Below are 27,137 nucleotides of genomic sequence, written 5' to 3' on the forward strand. Positions count from 1 at the left end.
ATATATATGATAAAATGTAGGTTGTGGTTTTAATTTTGGTATTTGGGCTATTTTCAAGATTTAGCTATTACACACCGTGCCAATATAAACATGGGTGCACATATGTTGCTGAGAAACTGGGTTTCAACTTACGAAAGATTAAAACTAGACCCATATCTTTCACCATGCACTAAACTAAAATCAAAATGGATCAAAGATCTAAATATTAAGGCAGAAACCTTAATCTTGTGGAGGACGGAATGGGTAGGACTTCTGAAGACATCAGTGTAAGCAAAGACTTTAGGAACAAAACCTCAGTCACACAGGAACTATCACAAAGAATCAACAGCCGAGGTCTCAGCTTGTTAAAAAGCTTTTGCACAGCAAGAGAAGCCCCAACAGGCTGAAGAGAAAACCCACAATGTGGGAAAAATTTTTACCAGCTGTTCTTTATACAAAGGACTGCTATCTACAATATATAAAGAACTAAAACAACCTTGCACCTTCCAAATTGAGAGACCCAATCCGGAAATGGGCATCTGAAATGAATAGCTGTTTCTCAGATGAAGAAGTAGAAACAACAAATAATCATATGAAAAAATGTTCAATATCATTGGTCATTTGTGAGATGCAAATGAAGTCTGTATATTTTTTATAAAATAATTTTGGGGTACCTGCTTACTTTCAATATCTTTATATTTTTATAGCCAAGATGTTTATGCAAATACATTACTTAGAGGGGAAACCCGACACTGTTTATCAGTAACCCTGTTAGAATTTTCCAAAGAAACAGAATCAATATGAGATATATAGATTTATAAAGGGGATTTCTCGTGAAGGATTGGTTCCAGGATTACAGAGGCAGAGAAATTTCATGATCTGCTATCTACCAGCTGGAGACCCGGGACAACCAGTGGTGTGGTTCCAGTCCAAGCATGAAAGCCATAGTACAAGTCCCAGAAGCACCATGTCTATAAATAGGGAGGCTGGGGCCCAAGAGCTTGGCAGAGAAGGGAAGTTCACTCTGCCTTTACCATTGACCACTTCCTATCCTCAGAGGCTTGAATGATGTCCACTGCACTGGAAGAGTTACCTTTGTCACCAGTCCAATGACACAAAGCTAATCTCTTCTGGAAACACTGTCACAGACACACTCAGAAGTAACATTCTGCCAGCTACCTGAGCATCCCCAAGCCCAGGCATGTTGACACCTAACATTCACCATCTCCACCTGTTATCCATGCTGTTCCTGTCATGAAGAAACATCACGATTAAAACAAACCACGGGACTAAGATGATTAATGTAATAACACAATTCAGTGTCTCTGGGCTTTGTGTCTGAATTTTGGACACCTTGTTCAAATTATATAAGCATTCTTGAATTTTGTTGTGTTCCCTCACTGTAGGAATGAATTACTTTGAACCCTATGACTTTATTCTTGATACTGTCACCATCTGAAGGTCAGTTTTGATGTCTACCTCCTAAATAGAGTGATGCATGTCCAACTTTGCTGTAAGAGTCCTGCTTTTATCTGGTGTCCCATTGTAACTAACAACAGTGCCTCCTTGTACTCTCAAAGGGTCAAACACTGACAGTAAAGTATGATGCTACCTTACCACTGTGAGTACAAAACATGCTCAAGAAGGAATTTTCCTCCTCAAGCTATAAGGCAGGTCTAAGCATTTTCTGCTGTTTGCGCGGTCTGCTCCTGTTTTCCATGTCTTAGTGTTTTATCTCTTGACTTCCTAGATTCACTGAAACTCCATTATCCTTTAAACTCCATGCACCTGGAAATTCAGTATCTGACTTGATTGAACTAGGCTATCTGCCAGGTCCACCTCCATTCTCCTCTCCACTGACTGTCCTAGCGTAGTGTGTGAGCAAATCTTCCAGGCCTGAAACTAATTAGATTACCAGGAGGCATTTGATGGAGGATGTGAGCTTTGCAGGGTAGTTCAACACGGAGTTCTATAGAAACCTCACAGATGCAGTTGTTTTATGTGCTGAACTCAAATCTTCATGTTCCGATGCCTAGAAACTAAACAGTTCTACTCACGGAATCTCTGAAAATTTTGCCAAATTAAATTCCAAACAAACCTTCAAGTGCTGTCAACCAGTGTCCAAGTTTTTTAAAAGTGTCCAAAAATATATTACAAGTAACTTACTGTAAAGAGACAGGGAACTTACTGTGAAAAAAGAAAGAAATATAATAAGCTTGTGAGACGACTATTCTGCTATTCTTCTTTCAGTAAGTGTAGCTCATTTCTTCATTTGTAAGCAGAGAGAATTTATGAAAAATGACTTTCAAACTGGTGATGAGAACTCATTAAATACTAGTGCCACCCAGTTCTAATACTGGATTCATTCATTTGTTCATTTATTCATTAGTGTATAGAGATTTTAGAAACAAGTTCACCTTTGCCACATCTTCGTACTTATGGTCTCTCTCTCTTCCCCTCTCTGCCTCTCTTCCTAACTCCTTCCTTCCCTTCCCTCCCTTCTGCTTAATTCCATGCTGTCGTAATGTCTTTAGTTGGTTGGAGAAACTAGTCTTAAAGCACTGGTCTCTGAATTGTTTCTCCAGTTTAAAACCCTTCTGTAGCTACTCATTGCCTTCAGGATAAAAACCAAACTCCTGAGCATGGTTTTTGCCCATATTCCCTTCTGTATATTTCATCTTTTAGTCTTGTCTTTCATTCTACATTCTGTCTCAATAAAACTCCTTAAAGTGATCTAAGAGTATCCTGTGTTTCCCCAGAATGTTAATCTAGGCTCCCCTCCCTATCCAAATTACATTTTGGTTTCATCTCTTTCTTTGGTTGCTTATAATCTTAATTCCATGCCACTTTGATGCTTCCCTGCAACCCCATGATTATGTGATTACCTTCCCAGTAATCTGTAAACTTTTACAATCTCCAGAAGGTAAAATTTTGAGGCACAATTTTATTCCCTTTTTTTTTCCTTTCTTTTTCTTCCTTTTTCTCCCCACTCATTGGGCACATTATATGAACTAAATAAAATATAAGGTTTATGAAATTCAAGGAAAGAACTTTAATTTTATTCTAGATAAAAATGTAGCAACTATGATATAACAAAGAATAACTACATAAAGTTCATAACCTAGTACAAATTTTTGTTCATAAAAGACAGTCACTATGGTATCTGTAGCTTTGATTCATGGACCAGATGACATTTGTGTACTTATATTGATGAATGCTCAGTAACATAGGAAAATTTTTCTTCCTGTTTAAATGACTTTAAGAAGCTATTTTCTTCTCAGTAGCAGTAGGCAAGACTTAGGGGAAAAAAAAATCTTCTCCCTGGAAGGAGGAGCTCTGTGGTGCTTGGGGGAAATCATTTTCCTCCTAACAAACCTCACCCTCTGTCTGTCTTGCCATCACCCAGCCAGCTTTCTGATCTGACTACACCCAGAGTGCTTTGAACCAGCCCCATTATCCCACAGCGTGACCTCGCCCCAGGACACAGAGAGCTGACTCACTGCAACGGGTAATTAGGAAGCAGTGGGACATGAGGCAGGAGGGGAAATCTAATTTACAGCTCACTGGAGAGCTCTGCATCAGTGCGGAGCAGAGCTGAGACAGAGATTAGATGATCTCTGAGTGCACCTTTCCAAAACTACCTGCTCTCCCCCTTTCCATTTAGAAAACATGCGTTGCAAGTGCAAGGGTTTAGCTTTTGCTCCTGAAGAGGTGGCAGGTGAAGGCAGCATCTTGAAACCACCCAGACAGGATAGAATTAGCTCTTGGACATCTGCTGTTTCTAAGTACTGTGGGCCGCAGGAAATAAAGGAGATGGCAGAAGCTCATAAGAGCTTTTACCAAATGTAAGCAAATATCTACCTAGCTGCACACTGTATATCCATAGAGGACAGATCACTGGCCTTTGTGTTAACAAAATTCGAGAGCTTAGCTATGCCTTGTAGCTAGGACTATCCCAGCCCATCTGGGGCTCTTTTCTTCCTTCCTGGGATTGCTGAGCCCTTAGAGAAATGAGCTATGGTAAGTCAATTGTAGACGTAAGTAAGTTTTTGCTTCCATGTTTAAGGAGCTGTAATAGATATATGTTGACTGGACTGGGAAGACAATTAATTTATCAAAGAAATATTTGTCAAAAGTCTGTTTCATACTAGCTCCTTACCTGAACAGGAGGATAATGTGATTTAAAAAACCTAAATAGCATGTTTCTGATCGTGTATTTTTTGGTATATATTTGTGTATGGATATCAAAAGAGAGAAAGTGAATGTATTTCAAGCAACTACTCGAGTGAATAAGCACAAAAAAATAATTTCAGAGAGCTGTACTGCTATGAAGAAATAACTAAGATTGGAAATGGGGTAGAAAGTGTGTGGGCTGGAGGATGGTTGCCTTGTATGGTCAGGAAATCTCTTTTCTGAGGAGGTAGCACTTGACATGAGTCCTGAATTATGAGAGGAAGATATTTGTGTGAAATTTTGATCAAAGAGCATGCTGGACTCGTGGGCAGCAGGTTTGGAAATTCATAGGAGAATTAAATAGGTCTAAGTCATGCAGGACTTCGGAGGCCACGGGTAGCTGGGTGGATTTGTACTGAGGACAACAGAGCAGCCCTGGGAGGAATGAAGGGGCTAATAGGAATCCATGGACTGGTGCGAGGCACGGGAGCAATGGAAAGCATGAGAATCGCCGGTGGGTGGGAGAGCGGGGAGGTTCACTCTGGCTGCTGTGAGGAAAGGGGGTTGTTGCCAGGAAGGGGCAGCAAAGCAAGCGTGCACCTAGATTGGTGGAAGGGAGCTGGAACTGTTCTATGGATTACTCTGGAACTGCTTGAAGCTCTCCTGCATAGAATCTCCCAAGAATAGAAGATTATATTGCAGTCCAGGAGCTGTTCATGCAGTCACTGTCTTTCATTGCTGTCGCCAAAGAGCTCTCATGACCTCCTTAGTGCATGCCTTCTTCTAGTGTTACTGTAACCCTGAAAGCTGAGAGGAACAGATCAGGAGCTAGACAGTCCCTGTCATTCTCCTCTCTTTATATAGCCTGCCCTGATGTTCACCTCAGCTGTGAGTTCCTCGCCCATCTCTGAGATGACACGACACCACATGTCCCTCTAAATGACTCTAGGGTTCTGAAATACAGAGCCTTTCCAGAGTAGGGTGACCTAGAGCATGGCTAGGGGACCTAAATATAGAGGGACAAAAAAATGTTATAAATGGTTGTGAAATGTGCTATTTTGTCATGTGCTGAATTCATATATTGACAGCATATGTTCCTCTTCCAATAGCTGGGGATGAACCAGGCCATGAATTACAAAGTAGGTTTGAAGGCCAGTTTCCTGTTGGTCACCAAAATTGCTAGTTCACTCCTTGCTTGCCCTATTTTGAGAGACTTTGATTCTTAAACTCCACACATGCAATCTATTTATTGTCTGTGGTCAGCCCAGTCTTGCTCTAAGTGCTTTGCTTGAGTGTGACTTCTCACACCTTGCTTCCTTCCTTCCCCGGGGCACCTTGATTCCTTTCGTTGGTTTCTTGCTTACCTCAAAGCCTACTTTCTCAGTATTTTACTCATGTCTCCTTCTTGCTCCTTCTAATAGACCAAGGTACAGTGCTCAACATCCCAAGTAAAGCTTACAGAATAAAAAGATATGGAATAACCGTGAATCCAGGTGATGTGTGTGTCAGACTCACTGTATTTCATGAGTCATCAGTGACATCTGTCAATCGACATGTTAATGTCTTAGGGGTTTTCCTTTGCACAAAGCTCAATGATACATAATTAACTGACAACGAAAGCACAAGAGCACCCCGCTGGTACAAAGAGCATAAAGTGCAGCTTCCCAAGATTTCTTTCTCAATCTTGGATCTCATTGGCTTATCTTTCAGGACTGAACAATTCATACCATTCCTATTGATTCCTCATTGTTTTGGAAAATATGTATCAAGAAATTTAATTGTCATTTGAGTATTATGCTTTTATAATTCTTTGGTCAGAAATGCATTATTTTCTGTCAATGATAGAAGAGTGTATTTCTTACACATAGATGAGAATTATCAAGACCAGAGTGAGCTGAAGAGTCAGGAACAGACAAAGATGAGCCTTGAGTGGTCTGAGCCGTCACTGTTACGTCTTTGAATTTCAGGTTGTAAAGTTCACTTTGCTCTAATGTTGGAGCCAGATGAGATGAAAAGGTGATGTGGCCGGAGTGATTTCAATCTGGGCCACTTGATATTTTGACCTTTCTGACCTGGGCAGTGGGTGTTGAGATTGGGGTGATTCCGTGAATGGCATGTAAGACACAAAGTGTGAGAATGAACCCAAAAATACTCATAGAAAGTTTAACCATGTTTCTGATCCAAGCTCAGAGTTTCTTTGAAAATTATACACTTTTCTAAAGAACATATTGTTTATCATTTACATGGAAAGGCTGAGATAGGTGTTATAAGTGTTAAAAAAAATCTGTTAATTGTTAAAAGAAAGAAAAAAGAATAAAATTATTATTATAAGGACATCACTACTTCAGTTAGAGCAAAATAATTTCTTTGCACATAAAAATGTTATGTAAGCGAAATAAACAGGACACAAATGTGTAAATACTGAATAGTTTCTCTGGTGTGAGAAACTAAAAGAGTCAGTACGGATCAAAATGTATAATTGATAATGTGAAATAAGAAGAAAAGGTCTAAAGGGGTAGGGGAAGTGGTAGGGGTAGGGGAAAGGAAAGAAGGGAAAGAAAAAAATATAAGAAAAGGAAAAAATGGAAACAAAATCTTTGTACATAGGAAGGGGTAGAGGGGATGAAGTGAGTGCAAGAGGATGGGGAAAAAGTCAGAACAAAGACACATCGCGTAAAGGTACAAATCCCAATAATGAATGTAACTGTATTGTATTCCTAAAATGTACCATTAAACTTAATGAGGGAAAGATAGAATGTTTTGTAAAAGATACCAAATAAAAATTATGTTTCTTTTCTGCTTTATGTAACATAATATTTGATTGATAATAATAAAAATAGGGTCTGGGGATGTAGATCAGTGGTAGAGGGCTTGCCTGGCATGCTTAAGGCCTTGTAGTGTGGTCCTCAGCAGCACCAAGAACAATTAGAAGGTGTCCGGGACAATGAGGGTGAGAGAAGAGGGGAGACAGGAGAAAAATAAGTAGAATAAAGATAGGCCATGTACCGTACAGGAACCTAGTAACTTCAATGAGTGTAAACATTATATCTCATAAACGTGAGATAGGATTCATAAAATAGCCAGGAATGAAAAGGGGGAAAGAAGACTTTAGAGGATGGGGGCGAGAGATGGGAGGGCATTAAAACAAACAAAAAGCCCAGCTGTATATACACATCATCCACTCCCCAGGATGATTGTAAACCGCATGTACTGCAGACATGTACTAATAAAAAGATAACATAAATAATAAATGTTTCTGTGTGGTCAAAATGCATCCTGACAAGATGCAAGTTGGAGTTTGTGGGAAGATCAAAGTGTCTCCAGTTCAAGGGCCATGGGACAGTTTGCTGACATGGGATAAAATGGCCAAAGACTTAATCGAACACCTGCCCTGTCACCATTCTCCATGACGGACTCCTCTGTAAAGACGACTGGACGTTCCCGTCCCTGAAAATCGGTAACTCCCAAAGCATGAACAATATTCGCAGCAACCACTAAAGGAAAAGATTATTTAGTAAGCGTGCCAAGGAATAGCCGTGACAGGGAAACTTTTAAAGTTAAGGATTTTAAGCCTGAGAGAGTGGGGGGAGGGTAATTTTCACGTGCTCGTTGTATGTGACCTCTGCCAGGTCATGTAAGTACTATGGACACGGACACAGCGGAGAGAGAAACGGTTTCCTCTTGGGCTCCACAGTGTGGTGGGCAGAACACTGGCTTGGGCGTTGTGAGAGTGTGACCCATTTACCGTGTCACTGAAGAACTACAGAAATGACCTTATGCTGGCCATATTTTCTCTGGGCTTCTGTTTCTTCATCTACACGGAGAGTACTGGGCTAGAACATGTTCAAAGTCTTGAAGAAACTTCCATGGTTTTTATTTCTTCTTTGTACACGCCTGGATCTTTTTTTTCTAAATGCCCAAATACTACATTATTTAAGGTATATTTTGTCATAGGTCCCCCCCCCCGCCCTTCTGCTTCTTTTTTTTCAATATATGGGATGGGAAGATACTGACTAAATCTGAGGGGAAGGAGGAGGAAGAAAATTAGCTACAGGAAGAGTTCATATTCCCGTCTACAAGAAAATTTAAATATAGCTACCACTGCTTTGAAAGGAATGGTTTATATCCAAACAGTATTTTCCAGACAAGCTCTGTACTTTTTTTTTGCCAACTCTAAGCTGAAGGCAGTAGACAGTTAAACAAGAATCGGCTCTGGAAACAGCTGTGCGTAGACAAGAGCAGTTACTTATAAGGTACTGTTTTTTTACTCATTGAAATCTTTAGGGTTCATTTGTTTTGGGGACCAAGAGTCCGTAGTCATTTGCTTGTCCACCCCTACCTCACCTCTATTCAGAGAGAAAACACTCTCTGAAATACTTTAGCTATTTGGCTGTATTATTTTGTAACTGTTTGACAGTAGAACCTCTTAGAATTGTTTTGTTTTGTTTTCAGGAAGCAGGGGGTTTGTTATATGATTTTGAAGTTTAGTTTAGCTTTGATTTTTATTGTTGCATCACATGTCTGTGTATCTATATTTTATTGTTTGTGTTGGCTAGCAGGGCTGCACTTAACATTAGAGCTGCACAGAAGTGCTTAACTGGGGGATTGTGAGGGGGTCACCTCTTCAAATTGAGGAACAGAGTCAGTGCAAAGCCAATCGGGTGAGAGGACCTAAAGGGCCAGCGTCTGACTCGGAAGACATGCTTTCCTGAGCTGTGCCTTTACTTCCAATTTGCTTCTGTGCTTAAATAGCAATTTTAACCCTTCCTTCTCTTCACTTTCACTTTTTAAAAAAATTCTAGTAAGCCTGCTCTTTCTTTCAAAGTAAAGTTTATTTAGGTTGGAGCTCATCTACCTTAAAGGAACAAGACTCCCCGGTGACATCTGAAAGCTGAGGTCAAGTCCCCGAGCCATGAGGGGCTGCTGGTGGCGGTGCCAAAGCAAGTAAATGGTCCAGAGTGGCCATGAGGTTGAAAGGAAAGACCCGGGGACCCCGATTATTCAAGGTGTCACTCTTTTCCCAGGGGCCTCACTAGCTAATTTGTAATATCTGCTGGTGGTCCACTAACCAGCCATAGAGCTAATTAAGGGCTCCCTGAGAAGTGAAGTTTACAGGTTTGCTACTGAAAACTCCAAAAGTTTTGTTTTGTTTTCTTTTCTTTTCTTTTGTTTTTGCTTCTTTTAAAGTATTTAGCCTTATCTAGATAATTGTCTCTCCGGCATCCGCTCACTCTATGTTCTGCTCTCACTGGAAGGGATTAAACACAATTTCGTGTTTGGGTAATTACTCAGCATTATCACCATGAATCTGCCTTCTGTAATGCAGTGGTATCTCTGGTCCATCCTGTGGTATGCAAAGCTCTCACTTCTTACAGCAGGAGGTCACAGGATCTTCCATTATTTTTACACGACATTTTTTCCTGTATTTCCACCTTCTGTATTAAAGAAGGGTGGGTTATTTACTTCCCAGTGTGTAGACTGTTTTCATAATTGTATTACTTCCCTCTTCCTCAGCCACTTGTTTGCAACTATTATTTTGTGTACTGACCATGAAAAACAGAAAGAAAAGTTTTTGAAGAATATGGATGGAGCTGGGTGTATTCACACATTCCAGTAATCCCCAGTGCTCTAGAAGGCTGAGGCAGGAGGATCACAAATTTAAGCCCAGCCTGGGGAGTTTAGCGACTCAGAGAGATTCTGTCTTAAAATATAAAAATTTTAAAAGGGCCAGGGATGGAGAAAAGTCCTGGGTTCAACCCTCAAAAGAACAAACAAGAAAAAAAAAGAGAGAGAGAATTATGGATGGACTAAGAGGCAGTAACTTTATCTGAGGTCCCCAGAGATCAGCTTATGAGGAAAGGGCAGAGGCACAGTGGCATCTATTTTGGGTGCTCAGGCAACGCTGGGCCCCTGCCCAGGATCTCAGTTGTGCTGTGTAGTAGAGGTTGCCATGGAAGTAGCTCTGGACTCTGTAATCTCAGAAAGTGCCGCTTGTTCTCCTCGCTGTAGTCACTGGGGGTGTGTGTCGGGGAATCAATGACTCACCAGATTGGCGGGACACACCTCGTGCTAATCAAGAGCAAAGAGGATCATTCAGTCCCATTCATATGCATACACGTGGAGCTGCGGCTCCGTGCTCTGTAGTGTAGAGGGCCAGGGGAGAGCTAGCCTTCTGGTTTGTCACGTTCTGAAATGTGGAGACCATAGCTTAAAACAAATGAATAAGCCAAGACTTATTTTCTCAGTGGCATTTTGACTTCCTCAACTGAATTGTAATGAATCTGCATGTTTTCTGAAGCTGGAAAATCACTGTAAAGCAATTTTTTAAGCTGCAGATGTTGGGTTTACTGCCACTATACACAGCAACGTGTGTTGTGTGTTTTGTCTTCCAATATGTTTATGTTGTGCTTTTCGGAGTAAAAAGAAATCACGGATTTCTCAACGACTTTGATAATTGTAATTACTTTCCTTGATCTCACTCTACACAAGGAAAAAAAAAAAACCCCAAAATATTGGGAGAGATACATGAAACTGTTAAATGAGTCTGGGGCGATCCTAAATGTTGAATTTAATTAGACTCCTTTGCTAATTGCTTGATCATAGGACCATACTGAGAATTGTGAGACTTGTTTTGTCTAAGTACAAATTGTACACATCCGCTGTAGGAAGTCTTTCCTGCGAGGTGAAACGTCTTGCGGTGTGTGTGACAAACTCTTCAGTTTAACAGCAGAGGGACTCCCATGGGTGCGATAGTAAATTCGGGGCCTGCGCATAGTGGCATAATTATGCCTGCGCATAATTTTTTCCGACAAACTGTTTAGAATTTTTTCACGTTCTTTCTCCTTCCTTTCAGTTAAATGGAATGACTTCTTTTAAAATAAAATGCTATTTCAGTTGAAGCACGTCACTTTTGCATCGGAAGTCACTATTTTCTGTCCGTGCGGTCGTTTTCTTCACTTGACTGAGTCTTCCGTTTTCATCCAGATTTAATTCTCACATTGATGCCTAATCAGGAAATTTGACATATCAAAAATGTGCCTTTTACATGGAGAACTTATTACCACAAAACCAAGAATTGAAAATTCCTGAAGAGTTGAGGTCATTCTGAATACACTCTTAGGGAGGCTTTAGTTTAGAAAGATATTTCTTTTAAACCAGACAGGGAAGAAACCACTAAAATAAATTAAAGCATGTTAGCATTCACTTAAAAGCATCCTTCTCAGCACATACTTATGAAAATGCCCCAGAGCCCCAAAATCCAGCCCTTTCTAAACTAGGACTCAATGGGCAAGCTTTATGTTTTCCAAGGAGCTGTCAAGCTGAATGGTTGGTGTATGTTGTGGTCCGGGAAGAGGGGCAGGGCGGGTTTCTGAATCAGAGAATCAGAGAAGAACCGTTGTTTTGCTGTCAGACAATCCCATGCTTAGTTAATTTCCAGTTACAACTTCGGAGAGAAGAAAAGATACTCACACTGATTTGTCATTGTTTAATCCATAGCACTACATGTATTGGAACAGTTTAGGCCTGCACAATGATAACATTCATCATAGGGCATTTGTACATCTCTCCCCTTTTTCGCATGCTGCCTCCCCTCTCTGTATACAAAAGCTTTGTCTTCATTTCTTCCTTCTATTTTCAGTTTTTTTCTTGTCCCTTCCTTCCTTTCTCCCTCCCTCCTCCCTTGTTCCCCTTCCCCTTTGAACATTTTCTTTCCATTTCCCAATATCTGTTATACATTTCAGTCCTTAGTTCCACTTTCAATTTCTCACGCGAGAAACAATACAATCAATATTAAACATGTGCATTTGATTTATTTCACTCAAGAGTATGGTCTCAAGGTCCATCCACTTAGCTATGAATGCCTGAATCTCAACCTTCTTTACAGCAGAGTAGTACTCCATTGTATAAAAAAAACTTCATCTTCTTTATCCATTCATCAGTCGATAGGCATCTGGGCTATTTGCAAGATTTAGCTATTACAAGCTGTGCTGCTATAAATATGGGTGTGCATATATCTGAGTGGTCTGATGCTTGTAATTCCTTAGGGAGGATACCCACAGAGGAATGGCTAGGTCAAATGGGACTTCCTCTAGTTTTAGTTTTCAAATGGAACCTCTACCTTTACTTTTTTGAGAAATTTCCATACTCATTTCCACAGTGGGCTTCATAACTTCATAAATTGGTGCTGCTAGACAAGTTAAGAGAAAATGTGGCCAAAGATAGAGGTTCTTTTTTACAGCGATGCAGTAAGTGTTTGTTGCATGAATACAAGTTTTAAATTTTCAATTAAAAGGGCATTAACAAATAAAATGATACTGAAACTGCTATGTTTTATTTTATCTTATTATGGGATCTACTTAGCTCACTGTTGGGTTTTGCGAAAATATGAATGCTGCATTAAGCAATATCACTTAGTAAATTGTGAACTTACTACTAGAAACAGTAATTCAGAATTATAAAAACTATGGCTGGGGGGGTGGCACACGCCTATAATGCCAGCACTTGGGAGGCTGAGGCAGGAGGATCTCTGTGAGTTTGAGACCATCCTGGGCTACATAGTGAGTTCCAGGTCAGTGTCAACTACATAGTGAGACCCTGTCTCAAAAAAGAAAAAAGAATTATAAAATGCTACGAATAAAAAACATCAGGCCACTCTGTAGGCCACTGTTCACATTCAAAATGTAGAGTTGGGGAACAGGAAAGTATGAAGGCTTGCTACACAATGACTTTGTTTTGTTTATTTTGCTGTAGGTAAGTGAAATTTTTCTGTACAATTCAGGATACTTTGGAGAAAATAAAACGGCAGATGGTCGTGTATTGTTACATGCTGTGCCTAGACATAAAAGAAGGTGTTCCCACTATTGGGACCTACAGAGTTTCAACAAGTCCCGCTGTAAATAAAATTAGGATAAGCTGTCTGGTACAAGGGAATTTTGCTCATTTGATTATTTGGAAGCTGTGATGATTTAGAAATGAAAACACTAGATTCATTTTTTATAGAGTAGGGTAACTAAGTGCAGAAATTTTACTTATCTAGAATCTAGAATTCTCAACTTTCCTTCTCATTTCTATATTTAGCCAAAAGGAGTAACGACTCCTTTTACATTTATTCGGGAGCAGGAAGGGAAAGCAGCTTCCTCCTGTCTGAGTAAGAGGCCAGCCATGTCCCCTGTGCTCCGAAGTCCCCAGGGGATGGAAGCGTTCTCAGGCTGCAGGGAGGTCAGAAGTGCTCAGTACACAAGGAGTGACACACGGTGCGTGGCCATGGGAACATTTTAAAATAACTGTCATTTTGTTAATGAATATCTGCTAAAGCATTTCCTGGGGCACTGGTGTTTATGGAATTTTAAAACAAAACGTTTAGGAAGACAGCACAAGGGCTTGCTTCATGAATCAAGCCTTTGACTTGCACCTTTGCTTTTTCCCGTGCACAGATGAGTGGTGCCCAGACGTCTGTACACTAAACAAACAAGCAAGCACTGAGCTCCCTTAGCCAGGCCCTCTCAACCTGGTGCCGGGAACAGTTTCTGTGCTCTGTCTCTGCTTCCTCTCCTCCCTCTGACTCCAAAGCCCTTCACACTTTGGCATTTACTTCCACCACAAAACTGAAATCGCTCCCTAGAGCTGCCGGTGATGCAGGAATCGTGAGTTAAATCCAACCGTACTTCATCCCGGTCTCCCCGCTGCTCTTTCTAACGTTCACACAGTCTGCTCTCCTGGACCTCCTGAAACAGTGTGCCTTTTAGGGATCTGGTCCTGACCCATCATTCTGCTCCTTTCTCGCCCTCCTCCCAACACCCATACCGAGGGGTTCATCACCTGCGTCTGCACTGAGCTGTATCCTCACCCCCATCCCTACCTCACCATAGGACCTTTGCTCAAATTTCATTCATCTGAGGAGGAATTTTGCTGAAAAAAAAGGGAGTCATTCAGAAAAATAGTTTTGGGGGTTTTATTTGCAATGGGTTTGAGTTTGGGATATTGGTAGATATTTTTGTTTATGACAAGCTTTTGAATTTCACAAAGTGAACCTCATAAGGCCTTGAGGCCTTTACAGTTTAAATTATAGGCAGTTGTGGTGCTCCACACCTTACATCCTAGCACTCTGGGAGGCTGAGGCAGGAGGATCCCAAGTTCAACTCCAGCCTATTCAGTGACTAACAAGACTTTGTCTCAAAATTTTAAAAAGTATGTGTGTGGAGGGCGTAGCTCAATCCTAAAAGACCCTGGTTTCAATCTTCAGTAGCACCCAAAACAGGTTTCAATTATAACTACAATGGCAACAACAACAAAACAGATCTATATTCCTTCTCTGTGAGCAGGTAATGATTCTCATAAGTCTGAGGGCAGAGAGAACACGAAGGGGTCTCGGAGAGTCCGAGGTGTGAGGCATGGTGGGATCCTCAGTCAACGCTCCATGTTCTATGTGAGCAAAGCACAGCGGGGCAGAACCGGAAGCCCTAGCCCAGCAGGTGAATGTAAGGAGGAGGAAGCCCTAAGTGCCTTTGCGCTACAGAACGGAGACTGCAATATGCTCACCATTTCTCAGGACCGTGCATGATGCCAGGCGGAGCAGGGAGCGGCAGACCTGGGGAAGGCAGGAGGCGAGCCACGGAGGACCAAGCCCACCTTCTGTGGATTTGTCTCCAGCATCATAAAGTCAGCCTCCTAGAGAGGCCCGTGTGTTTGGAGATGATGACTAGGAGCTACAGCTCCTCTATCCAGGACAAGGTCTGTGTGCCCCTGCCACCAGAGGATGCGTCGGAAAATGAGCCCCAGCCTAAGCTACAGTCGACTGCCAGTATAGAAGAATACAGAAATTATAGTTTATACACCCAATGTTGTATACATCGCCTTCAACATTAAATCATATTTTACGTTAAACCACTTCGCTTTAGCAACCTATTTTGTCATAGAAAATCCAGCTTTCAAAATAATGGCTTATCATATTGTCAAAGGTCTAAAGTGTACTTGTTTTGCTTTGGCATTGAAGGGATTTCACTCCTAGAAGGGCAAAGGATTTGCCCTAAAGTATACAAGTGAGAAAATCAGGGAATGTAAAGATTAATCTTATAGAAGAATCTTCACTTTATACTGCTTAATAGAGCTTCAGAATTTCATTTTCATTTCATTCAAAGTCAGATTTCTCAGGATATTAAATATCTATTATCTTTTTACTTCTCACCTATTGTAAGCCATGCAAGTTAATGTTGAAATTCTTTATATTGCTCAAAAGGATTGCCAGGGATTTAGCTCAGTGGCACCGCACCTGCCTCATAAGTACAAGGTCCTGTGTTCCATCCCTGACCCAGAAAAAATAAATTAAGTAAATAAATAAACAAACAAACCAAATGATTGTTACTTGGCTACCAGAGCCTTATAATGCCAGCTCACACTGGTAATGAGTGATCTTTACCCAATTTCTTAAAGCACAGTTCAGCTGTCCAAAACATCTGCTCTAAGCTACGAGTTCTATGGAGATCAAGAGAAAAAAGGAAAATTCTCTCCTGGTTTTCTCATGGTGTGGCATAACAAAAAGTACAAATTTGAGTTCTGTGTTTGGTTCCTGGCATCTAGCTTCTAATTAATCAGTTAACTGTGGTATAATAAATTGAACCTAGAACTTGATGCCTGCTAGGCAAGTTCTATAGTATGGAGCTACATACCAACCCTTTTATTATTTTATTTCTAAGACAGTATCTCACTAAGTTGCCCAGGCTAGCAGAGATCTTCCTGCTTCAGCCTCTGAAAGTAGCTAGAAGGCATGCACCATCATATTGTCTTTTGTGTGCTGGGGAGTTGGTGGTAGCTGGGTTCTTTAAGTAGTTTCAGGCATGGGGCTGGCCTCTAGAAAGATCAAGACATTAGAGAGGGTAGAACTTTTAGCCCATTCCCCACCACCCCCAAGAAGTGAGAAGGGCTGGAGGCTGAGTGAATAATCTGATCAATCACACCTGTGTAATGGAACCTCACAGATGCCCACACACTTGACGTTTAGAGAGTTTCTTGGTTGGAAAATACATTGAGGTATTTCAAGGTGCATTCCCAGGGATGGGATAGAAACTCCATAGAAACCCAAGAACAGGCAGTACTGAACAAAGCCCTCTGGAGAAATCTGGGAGCAGACTGGCAGCAGCTGAAGGATAGGACTGTTGTTCAGAAAGAGATGGTAAGCAAGAAAGACTCACCAACAACTGGGCATTGGATAGGAGATAATCGAAACTAAGACTGCGAAAAAGCAGAAACTCAACTTACAATAGGAGAGCCCCAAATCTAACTCTACAGAGCAGAATCAAAGCTGAAGTAGTAGTGAAAAATAAATGATAGCAAAAAGAACTAGATTTCAGACAGTGATAATCAGAGAGGCCCAGGTGTTCTGCAGGGCCAGGCCTGCCCTAGACTTCTGATATTCACAACAACCAACAAGAAAGCATCGGAGGAACAGGAAGTCAGCAGAAGCCTTTGCTGTGCCTGCCCTGTGGAAGCTGACACTGGAGATGATTGCCCCTTCCTGGAAGACCGTCAGGTTCCCCCAGAGAAGCTTCATTCAACAACCCTCCATACAGTATTTCTTCTTCTAATATGACTGGGGTGCTCACACATCCTGAGTTTAGGATCTAAGAAAGAATGTTTTATTTTTCATGGCCTGCCTTTCTGGCTTGTTTCCCAGTTCCCTGATTTTACATTTCTTTTTCTATTGCCATCTCTCAAGGTAAGTCTCTATGCATTTGAATTTTTTAGTAGGTACAGATATAACATGAAGATCTTCAAATGCAGATTTTTGGGGCTGCTGGTCAGAGCATTTTACTCAGTTAATATGGTAGGTGGGGCCAGGATATGCACTTGGGCAACTCCAGATTAGGATGCACGTGGTCTGTGGACCACACTTAGAGAAGCACGGCTTTAAATCATATAAATGCCTTGGAAAACCGGACAATTTACTGATCGTATCACACCTACTACCTCTATCTGAGAGTTATTACAGCTCTCAGCCCACCTCTTTCTCCACATGTAAGAGTGGAAAAACATCATTCTTTTTCACACTCTATCTTGATTTGGTTTGAAAATAGTCTACATAACTATATCCTGGACCGAAATACTGAGAGTTTTAGAATGCAATTCAGAAATGAAGGTTGATTGTGTTTTGACTGTCTTTAGTTCTATCGTATCCACAGTTTTAAGGGTGATTTATTTTTATTGAAATGTAGGTCTCTTCTGAGATATGAAGATGGTATCAATGTGTACCTGAAATGTAACATTTTATCTTTTTGCTCTTCCCGGAGTGAACTATCTTTCCTTCTAGTCTGTTCGGAAATTGTTCTTTCAACTGCCAGCATAAAGTCAGCTGCAGACTTTTGGTAGAAATTACAAAGGAGAATTTGAAATATTTACAGTGTCTCTTTTAGAACTGGAAGTTGGGCAGCAAGCAGTCATCACATATGGGAAAGATTTACATTCGGCTCAAGTTTGATGTTGTATAAATGGTATTTTCAAGCACTGTAGTCCTCCAGATTTTCCATGGCTGCACTAGATGCTCTTGTCTCCACTGAGAAATATGTTAGTCTAGGGAATACTGAGTAAGCATCCTTCCAGGCACCAGTCTTTTGTTTTCAGCCAAGTTTAGTGTGACTGTTTTACTTATGATTTTGCTCTTCATGAACTCATTGGAAAAAATGAAAACCTAGCCTAAAATAAATATAGCAGGAATTTAACCATTCATCAGTAAACACTTGTTATTACTACAACGCGTAAGTAGGTTTATACGGCACAAATAGCAGGTCCACACAGCACATCAAGATCACAGTGCATTGCCTCATAAGCTCAAGGTCCTGAGTTTGACCCCCGGTACCAAAAAATAAATAAATAACATTTAAAAGAAAGATCACAGTGCAGGTCAAAACTGTTGTGTGCTTACATTCGCCACCCTCTGAGGAAGGGGAAGGTATAAAAAGGAAGGAACTGCGTGAAATAATGTGTAAGACCAATTGTCTGAAAATGTAGGTAAGACTAGAACTGAATGTCTACATTTTGGGAATCAGTACTGGCCTCTTAAATATTTTTCATAATGGCCTGACCATCCATGCACTCAGTGTTTTCATGCTGCTGCTGTGACACATTCCAGTACGGAAGAAAGACATATTTAAAGGTAAAGGTAGGAGACACTAATGTAAAACATTGTTCTCTACTTAATGGCTAGGCTTTGAGAAATGAACCCAGAAGGGGCATTATATGTGTTAAAATGCTGTGATTGCATGAACTGTGTTCTCCAGATATTCCCAGCCTCCTGCTCCCCAGGCATACGGGAGGATTACACTTTCCTTCCTTCGAAGTTGTTCCTGCAACTTGCTTTGGTAACCGCGCGATGAAGCGATGTGTTTGAGTTCTTGGTAGAAGTTTCAGGTGTTCCAGCTGGGGTCATCCTGTACACTTGCACCTGCTCTGAGGGTGTAAAAACACATGCAGTGGTACCTCGGTTCACAGACTTAACTCTGTCTGCGATTCTGGTCGCAGAATTCGTTCCTGGAGTACATGCTTACAGTTGAGTTACAACCAGAGTCATGGAAAGAGTTGAGATCGTGAATCAAGGGATCACTGCATTTGGGTCTTGAGTGGCTGTGTTGAGCTGAGGCCTTGGCTGAACCACACTGCCCAAGTGACACAAGTTTAAGGAAGAGAGTTGCACTCATTAGCTCAGCTGTAGGGTCAGACTGTTGCTATAGGGAGCTACAAAAGATACTGAAAAAACTATCCCATATCTATGTAAAGAACAACTATAATACAACACTGCAAACAACAATGACATTTGAAAATCAAGAACAGGAATGAATGTGATGGTGATTGTACTTTGTCAGTGATCCAAAATTTTAAAATAAGCTTGAAACAATTGTATGGAAAAATTCAACATCATGCGCCAATAAAAAATCTGAAGCTTTGACTGCTTTAAAAACTGTATTTCTGATAAAACATGGTTACCAGGGTAAAAGAATTCAGATTCTGCTGGTCCTGAAGGCGCATTCTAAAGCCAAGGGTTGGAAGGAAACAGAGTATCATATGTTACCTGTATAAGCCAAGCCACACATAGTGTACTCACAGCCTAGACTGCTTTAAAGAAACATGGTCGAGTGACTGTATTTTAAAAATCCATTGAAGTCCCCTGGAATATTTTCAACTATGTCCCAACCCTTCACTTATTGTTTTACCTCTGAAAATTCTCTCAATCCTTCCCTCAAATTCTGTCTCTCATTCCAGTTCACCCCAAAGCCTCAAAAAATGTGGGGTTTGTTCCCTGAAATCCCATTCAAGTCCTCTCCTTTTCCATCATGTCCTTTATCCTCCATGTTCTTCTACTCTTTGTTCAGGTTTCTCTAAAAACCAAAGCTAAGACCGAGTGGGCAGACTGAGTATCCTTCAAAGTGAGAAAAGCCAAGAATCAATGGCATAGCATTCTGTTGGACACAGTGAAGGCATCCAGTCTTCCACATCTGCAGTAGCACAGCAGTACATCTTCTGCACAGGGAGCCTCTTCTTTTAAAGTTTTATTTTATTTTTAATGGAAACATAATTATAGTAGTACCGGAGTGTGGTGTGGTATTTTGATACATGAGCACCTGTATTAAGCACACCTATCACTTAAAATATTTATCATTTCTTTGTAGTGGGAATATTCAAAATCTTCTCTTCAGCTGCTTTGCAATATGTAGGATTGCTGACTGCTATCTAAAAGATGCTTCTTGGAAAAAAAAATTGAATATTGTGATTTTCCCATGAACGCATGGCAAGCAAATCGAAGGGATAGCCGTATGCTCTGAAGGAGCCCTCTGCACACCATGCACCCTACTGGTATTTTGAGAGATCTCATGACCATTTATGGATAATACTCCAGAATGCCACTCATTCAGGAAATGCTTCTGTCTTTCCGCCCCAGAGTATCACAGCTTAGTTTTATTTTCTTGGGAAATGCCTGATCCCAAAGAGCTGGCATTGTTTCTGCTGTAGATATCCAAGATCATCAAGCTGATTCATCATAGTACACTTCAAAGCACTGTCGGGCCTCATTGCTGCATCACAGAAGGACATTAACAAATCGCACCCTTCAGCTAAGAGGTGGACTTGTTTTAATCTTGTCATTATTTAATTGGGCTAAAAAATATCATCATGTGCAGGGAACCCATTGTTTTTCCGTATTGAAGAAATTTTTGTTGAAATGGAGGAATATTTTTTTCTGATATCATAAAGACAATAAGAGGGCTGACAGATTTTTTTTTTTTAAAAAAGCAGTATTAACGCTCATTGTAGAATACCAATAAATGTTTAAAGGAATTTTTTGTGTTAACAGGTCATAAATATTATGGTATATACCATCCACTATACTCTTCTTCTAAGAAGAGGAAGTAATATAGAATTTATTTGCTTTAGATTTGCCTAAATAGTAAGTGTAGTGCACATACTTGAGTCTGAAATATCCCCAAACTGTATATTTCAAGAAACTGCCAGCAGTAATTTCAATTGCTCAGCTACAATAATTTTTGTGATGAGGAATCACCAAGGAAACAGATCAAACATGTCTTATGTTTCTAGATCTTAAAAGATATTTTCTTAGAGGTGTGTGCTTTGATTTCTGGCCATGTTGTTAACATATTGGGACTAGGGAGTTACCAAGTGCTCAAAACATAGCCCACAAAAATAAAAATGGGATTGCTGGAAATTTTAAACTTTATTTTCCACAGAATATTCAATGGATAGGATAATCCTTCTTTTTAGTTTATTTATAGCACTTGCCAAACTCTTCCATCATAATTTATTTTTAAACAAAGGTTTAAAATGATCGCTTTTAAAAGAGAGATCTTTTATAACAAGTAAGATATATAAGGGAATGAGATTAGGGTATTTCCTGTCATAAAAATAGGGCAAAGTGACTATATATTGCAAAGACAGTACAAATAGTTCCAGTGGTGCTCTCTGCTATATTAATCCACTATTCCTGGTACACTAGGTGTTGCCCAAAACACACACACAAGAAGCAGTGCCTTCTTTAAAAAAACAAAAAACATAATTTATTCTAAACATGCATAATGTGAAAAACAGGAACAATTAATAGGGGAATTGAGTAAGATGATCTCCAATAGAAGTTGCTGAGGCTTCACCCAAGAAGAAAGGTTCAGATTATTTAATAGTACAAAATAGAAAGAAAAGAAGACTAAGAAAAGTTGTCTTCTGTCTTAGGCCATTTTCTTTTGGGAACAGTACTCTTCCTACTAGGGAAAAGCATGACCAACATCTCAATCGGACAGTTTAAATATATATCATAGAGAGGGATATAACCTTACAACCTGATGCCTTGAGGGGAAAAATCTTTGTGTCTTTGGTTTCAACAAAAGTCTATTTTCTGTTATAATTTTAAGTTGTGTGAGGCCACTGAGAATAGATGTGTGAATCTTTTGCACTGCAATTTACATTTGTCAAGAGAATATCTGCATTTTATTGAAATAATAAATCTGTGGAAGAGAAAGATGCCATGCATCACTGGAGATTATTTTGTGTATGTTTTCAGTATCTTTTTCACATTATAAAATCAGTGGTATAATCAGTAAAATATTTGTATTTTGTTTTAAATTAATCATCACCTAATCACCCATGTTCATCCCGGTGGCCTCTGGATTAACATGAATGTGTTAGCTGTTCAATGCTAACTCGGTCACAGCTAGCAATTAGTGTTACTTCCCTGGAAGAAGGATTTCCCCTACATTTTCCCATTATCCTTCTATCTTCAAAATAGTAATGCTGAATCTTTAGAAAGTTTAAATTGTGTGGCTTTTTGTATGCACCACACTGAGCCTGTGTTCATGACCACTGTTTCCTCTCACTCGTCTCCTGGGATGTTGTTCTCCAAGTGATAAGACAAAGATCCACCCTCACGCATTTCAGGTTGCATGCATCCCTAAACAGCAGCCAAGGAGCAATGTTGAACCACAGATCTTTTCCAAGGAGGTAGATATTATCCAGTTTCAAGGGATCCCCATCAGGTAACCACTAGGAAGTTACTCCTCACCACGAATTTTCCATTCCATGTTTCAGATTTTCATTATTTAACATTTTTTAAATCGTCAACTGTCTCAGGATTGATGTGTACATTAATACAGAATTCATGCAAGGTTCACATAAGGGAATCAGTGTTACCATAGAAACAAGAGCACACAGAAATAACCTAATGGCCTTTTGTTTTGCGTCTTCCTTTTTCTTGTACTGAAAGGTAACATAGTTTATTGAGAAAACCATGGGTGGCAGATTCCAACAAATTTAGGGCTTCAAATAGATTCATAATTGTGGAATAGTTTGGTTCTCAGGTCCTTTCTCCATAGAAGAGCAATAACCCCACTGTTACAAGGCTGTTGTGCAAGCTAGTGAAACAGCGTATGTAATGATTCTACTTAAAAACTTGAATGTAGTCAGTGATAACTAGGGTCCTTCTCAGTTGCTCTGGTTGCCCACAAGGCCTGGATGATATTTTTGCTAGGCTTCTTTGTTTTATTTTCCCATTCTCTCCTTCATGTAGCCCTCATTTCATTGCTGTTATGTCAAGTGGCCCTAATGAACTTTTATAGAAAAAGAAACATGAAGCTTCTTCGGTCATGTTTAATGATGAGACAAACAATGTATTCTCAGCTGAAAACAATATCCAATTCTTCTGTCTCAGAATAATAAAGATAAAATGTTAGTTTAGATGTCAATTTAACCCTTTGTTAAAAAAATCACAAATAACTTGTAAGACTTGTAGAGATTCCTTCTAAATATTGGTAAACTTTAGAGATACTAATGGCAAAACTCATTTATATTACTCCTTTAAAATGATGCTTTGGCCAGGAAAGACATCAAATCTCTATCCATTTCAACTGCCTACATTACCCCAAACTTCAGTGGAAAGACTTATATAGTAGAATCTCTTGGTCCCTTATCCATTTTTGAAAATGAAAATTTGAGGAAAGGATGTGAAATGTTATCAACTCTTTAATATCTGATGATTTTGTCTTTTCTCTAGCAATTACAGAAACATAGAGTTTGGACCGAGACCCTTCAGTCTGGTGACTCCTCCCCATATGCTTCCTGGTGGACGAAAGCCAATACTTGTGAATAGGTCTTACTTTTTCTGCCACCGAAAGCTAGACAGTTTATTGGAAAGACAATAAGTTGTAATTCTAAAAAATCAGAGTTCACACTCCATTGTTTTGGGAGTTTAGTCAATAAATAGCTCTTTACATTTGCAATATATATCAATTTAAATTTATTGCCAGATTCCATGTAGAATATCACTATAACTGGAAATTTATTCATATGTAATAATCATTAAATACTCATATCCCGGTTACTGTGGTCTTTCTTATTTTTTGGCAGTCAGAATCTGAGATAAGGCTGTTTATTTGTATGTTATTTTCTCAGTTTAAGAGAATTTTTTTGGGTACTGGGGATCGAATTCAGGACCCTGTGCTTGCAAGGCAGGTGGAGGAACCACTGAGCTAAATCCCCAGCCCTAAGAACAAGTTTTAGGAATTTTTAAGATTTTGTTATTTTGCATTTTTAATTTAGCTACACAATGTAGCCCTTTTTCTAAAATAAGAGATTTTTCAGTTAACATGATGGAGAAAAAGCAGCTGAGAATTAACTTGTATACACACATACATAATGGTAAAAACATAAAACTCCAACGAAAATTAACTGTGGTTGTTTCTTTGCTTAAGAGAATCTGGCTCATTGTAATTTACTGGGCTATCTATATTTCATATTAACTCTATCTTCACCTAGTCACATAAGTTTGTCTTGGTAATATCTGGATCAATATAATCATGTTAACAGTTTCATATTAATTTATTTACACTGACACATCATCAACAAGTGGTTAATGTCAGTTCCCTGGAAGAATTTTCCCTGCATGCGGTAAGCCGTGCTGTGTAAAATGTTACCACTGTCCTACTGTCCCTGTGTAGCTGAGAGACAGGTTGCTAGATTTTAAATGTGTGTTAGTAGTCTGAATTTCAAGTTTACTTAAAATAGATATTTATAGGGCTTTCTTCTCTGTAGTACCTCCCTAGTAATTTTACGAATCTTAGCTGTATCATAACTTCTCAAGTTCCAGTTACAAAAGCCCAATTCTAGCCACCATCAGCAAAAAATGGAATTTATTAGATTGTAAAATTAAGCTTTCCAAGGGAAGCTCAGCCCTCAGGCATGGTGTATCAATCTGGGTCTAATCAGAGGAAAGAAACCACGTAGTAATTGGAACAGAGAAAGTTAGAGACAAAGAACTATAACAACGGATTAGAATATCAGAGGATTGGCTAGTATGTAGGAAAAACAGATCCTAGGAGCAGCCCGGACCACAGCAGGGAGACTGAGCACCAAGGAGGATTGCATCACTGTGCTAAAAGCCAGGCCTCACTGGTAAGGGTGAGGCCTTGGTCTACTGGAAAGCTGAAAGTCACTGTCTGCTTAGGCCATACAACTTTCTGGAAGCTCCTTCCCTATAACTTACAGGAAATGTGCCCTCCAGGGTACCATGATACTCCTGGAGCTCTACAAACCTGCCTGAGATGGCAGAGGAGGGATCGGTGGAGTTGCTTGAATGCTTTGGTCACTGTGCACTGCAGATGCCAAAGGCTGAACAGATGTAGGTGCTGGAGGAGTTGGGCCTGAAGGAAGTCATGCTGTGAATGCAGGAGCACAGAGACCAGAGGAGATGCCATGTGTAGAGGACCCAGGAGTGAGATCCCACCCCCTTTGGCAGTGTCTTTTTTGCCCTCTACTGACATTGATTAACGTGGTGCCAGCTGGAGAAGGGAAATTATTAAAGGCACCATATGCATTTTTATAATCAAACATCAAGAGTTAGAATGGAAGTGGCCAGATCTGAAGATTCAAATGATGTCAACAGGATTTGCTCTTTCTCTACTCCTCAGTATTGTTTTCTTCTACTTTGGCAGATTCCATATTGTGTTTGAATGATTTTAGCAGCAAAAGATATTTCTCTTATTGGCAATTGTGACACAAATCCCAAAACTGGGTTTTGTGATGCTAAGGAGCCTAGCTTGTGTCTCTTGCCATTCCTGTCACCTGTATACCTGAGGGACGTGATACTATTTGGCACCTCCTGTGATATAACTCGTCCATTCTCAATTGTATCACACTGCTATTATGAGAGTAAGGAAGAATGGTTCAGAATAAGTTAAATCAGTAATGCTGCAGAATTTATCACATACCTTGAAAATGTGTCTTCAAATCATCTGAGCTATATTTTTCTATCATTTTTTACAGAGTCTTAGAACTTCAAGTGAAATTCAAAACTCTCTAGTCTAGCCAAAAACCTTGAGTTTATTACTAAAATAGACAGACAATATCAAGAAACAAAAGGCATTATTAGAATTTGTTTTGAACACTGGATTTCTGTTAAAACAAAATAAAAACGTTGGAGATGTAAATTTGTCAATGAGAGAACCTATTAATTAACCATTTTCTCTTCATAATAATGGTACACCTGTGTCATTTCATACAACTCAGCAGTACAAAGGAAGAAGTTGCTAACAAACTGGTCAAGAAATTTGGGGTGGAGCCCAAAGCATTATGCTGAATGAAAAATATATCTCAAATTGCAACCTATAGCAAGATTCCATTTTAGGTAATGTCCTTAAAATGGTAGAAATAAAGAGCTGAGCTATGACTGCCAGGCTGGGGCTGGGAAGCGGACATGTGTATAAAGGACGTGACTACCATGAGGGAGTCTGTTGGGGAGAGGGAATTGGAATAGTTCTGCACCCTGATCATTGTAGTAGTTGCACACATTTAGTATATGTGATAAAATTTCACAGAACTGTAGCCCATTCCCTCCCATCCCCTCAACCTCAAATAATTGCATGCAAAATCCGGTAAAACCCCACATAGGCTAATTTGATAATTCTACTGTGGTTTTCAAAGATATTGTGAGTAAAGACTACAGAAAACAATCTGTGTCTGGAGTTGTGCTGGGTGTCTGGATGTCTTCAACCCACTGAAAACATCTCCCTTTCATGGTTATTCTGACTTTGAGGAAGAGCTGGAAGTCACAAGGTGCCTGGGCTGGTGAATGAGGTGCATGAAGACATGTCATGTTTTCATGAGCCTGCCCTGCCATCGGTTGACACTTGGCAGCATCCCTACCTATAGCTGTGATCACACTTTATAGGGACACCCATGAAAGGGAACTTCCAGAACAGCTGCAGAAAGTGCAAGAATGATGGGTTAAGTGCATTCAAAGTGAAGTGGAGTAATTTGGAGGGGAATTAATTAAAGCATCATGTTTTTATTGTAATGCTCTTTTTTAATTTACCACACAATTGTTTTTGTTTTTGTTTTGTTTTGTTTTTTGTACTGAGGATTGAACTTGGGTCCTTGCACTTGTGAGGCAGGTGGCAGAACCACTGAACTAAATCCCCTTGCCCTAACACCCACCACATTTTTAATAAGTCCTTGCATATTTGAAACCTCCATTCCAAGGTAAAATTATTTCAGATTAAAATTGGAAAAATTAAGAGTTAATAATGCAAATTGAGAGAGACTCCTGAAAAATAATCAGGAAACTGAAACTGAAAGTTGTTTCCTTTTCAATTTTTTATATGTTCATAATGAACAAAAAATGATTATCAAAAATGAGTGTCTATAAGAAACAAAAAGCAAATGAGTGTTTATACTATGACGATGGTGCCTCAGTTCGCAGACTTGATTCTTTCCACAATTCTGATCACAAACCAAGTTGGAGGAGAACTGAATCAAAATCAGTGGTTAGACTCAATGGAGACCTTATGGGGGAAATTTGATTCTAAAAGTCAAAAATGCTTTAATAATAGTAGGCTCAAAAATAGCACTTATCGGGCTGGTGATTTAGCTCAGTTGTTCTGCTGCCTGCCTCACAAGCGCAAGGACCCGAGTTCGATCCCCAGTACAAAAAAAAAAAAAAAAAAAAA

At 39.8% G+C, this 27,137-nt stretch overlaps 1 protein-coding gene across 3 annotated transcripts in view; it reads left to right on the forward strand.

The window, feature by feature from the left end:
• The window catches only part of Arhgap24 (Rho GTPase activating protein 24), a 629,612-nt gene that overhangs the window by 445,311 nt on the left and 157,164 nt on the right, over positions 1-27,137 (forward strand). The window contains exon 1 of one of the 3 annotated variants that reach the window (XM_010621624.3): positions 8,269-8,405. The exons of the other annotated variants lie outside the window; for them this stretch is intronic. The gene's annotated coding sequence lies outside the window, so the exon portion shown is untranslated. Of the gene's footprint in view, positions 1-8,268; positions 8,406-27,137 lie in introns of those variants that run through there. 3 annotated transcript variants of the gene reach the window in all.

Source organism: Fukomys damarensis, unplaced genomic scaffold (assembly GCF_012274545.1).
Source record: "Fukomys damarensis isolate Sample0158 unplaced genomic scaffold, DMR_v1.0_HiC HiC_scaffold_37, whole genome shotgun sequence".
NCBI classification, from domain to species: domain Eukaryota; kingdom Metazoa; phylum Chordata; class Mammalia; order Rodentia; family Bathyergidae; genus Fukomys; species Fukomys damarensis.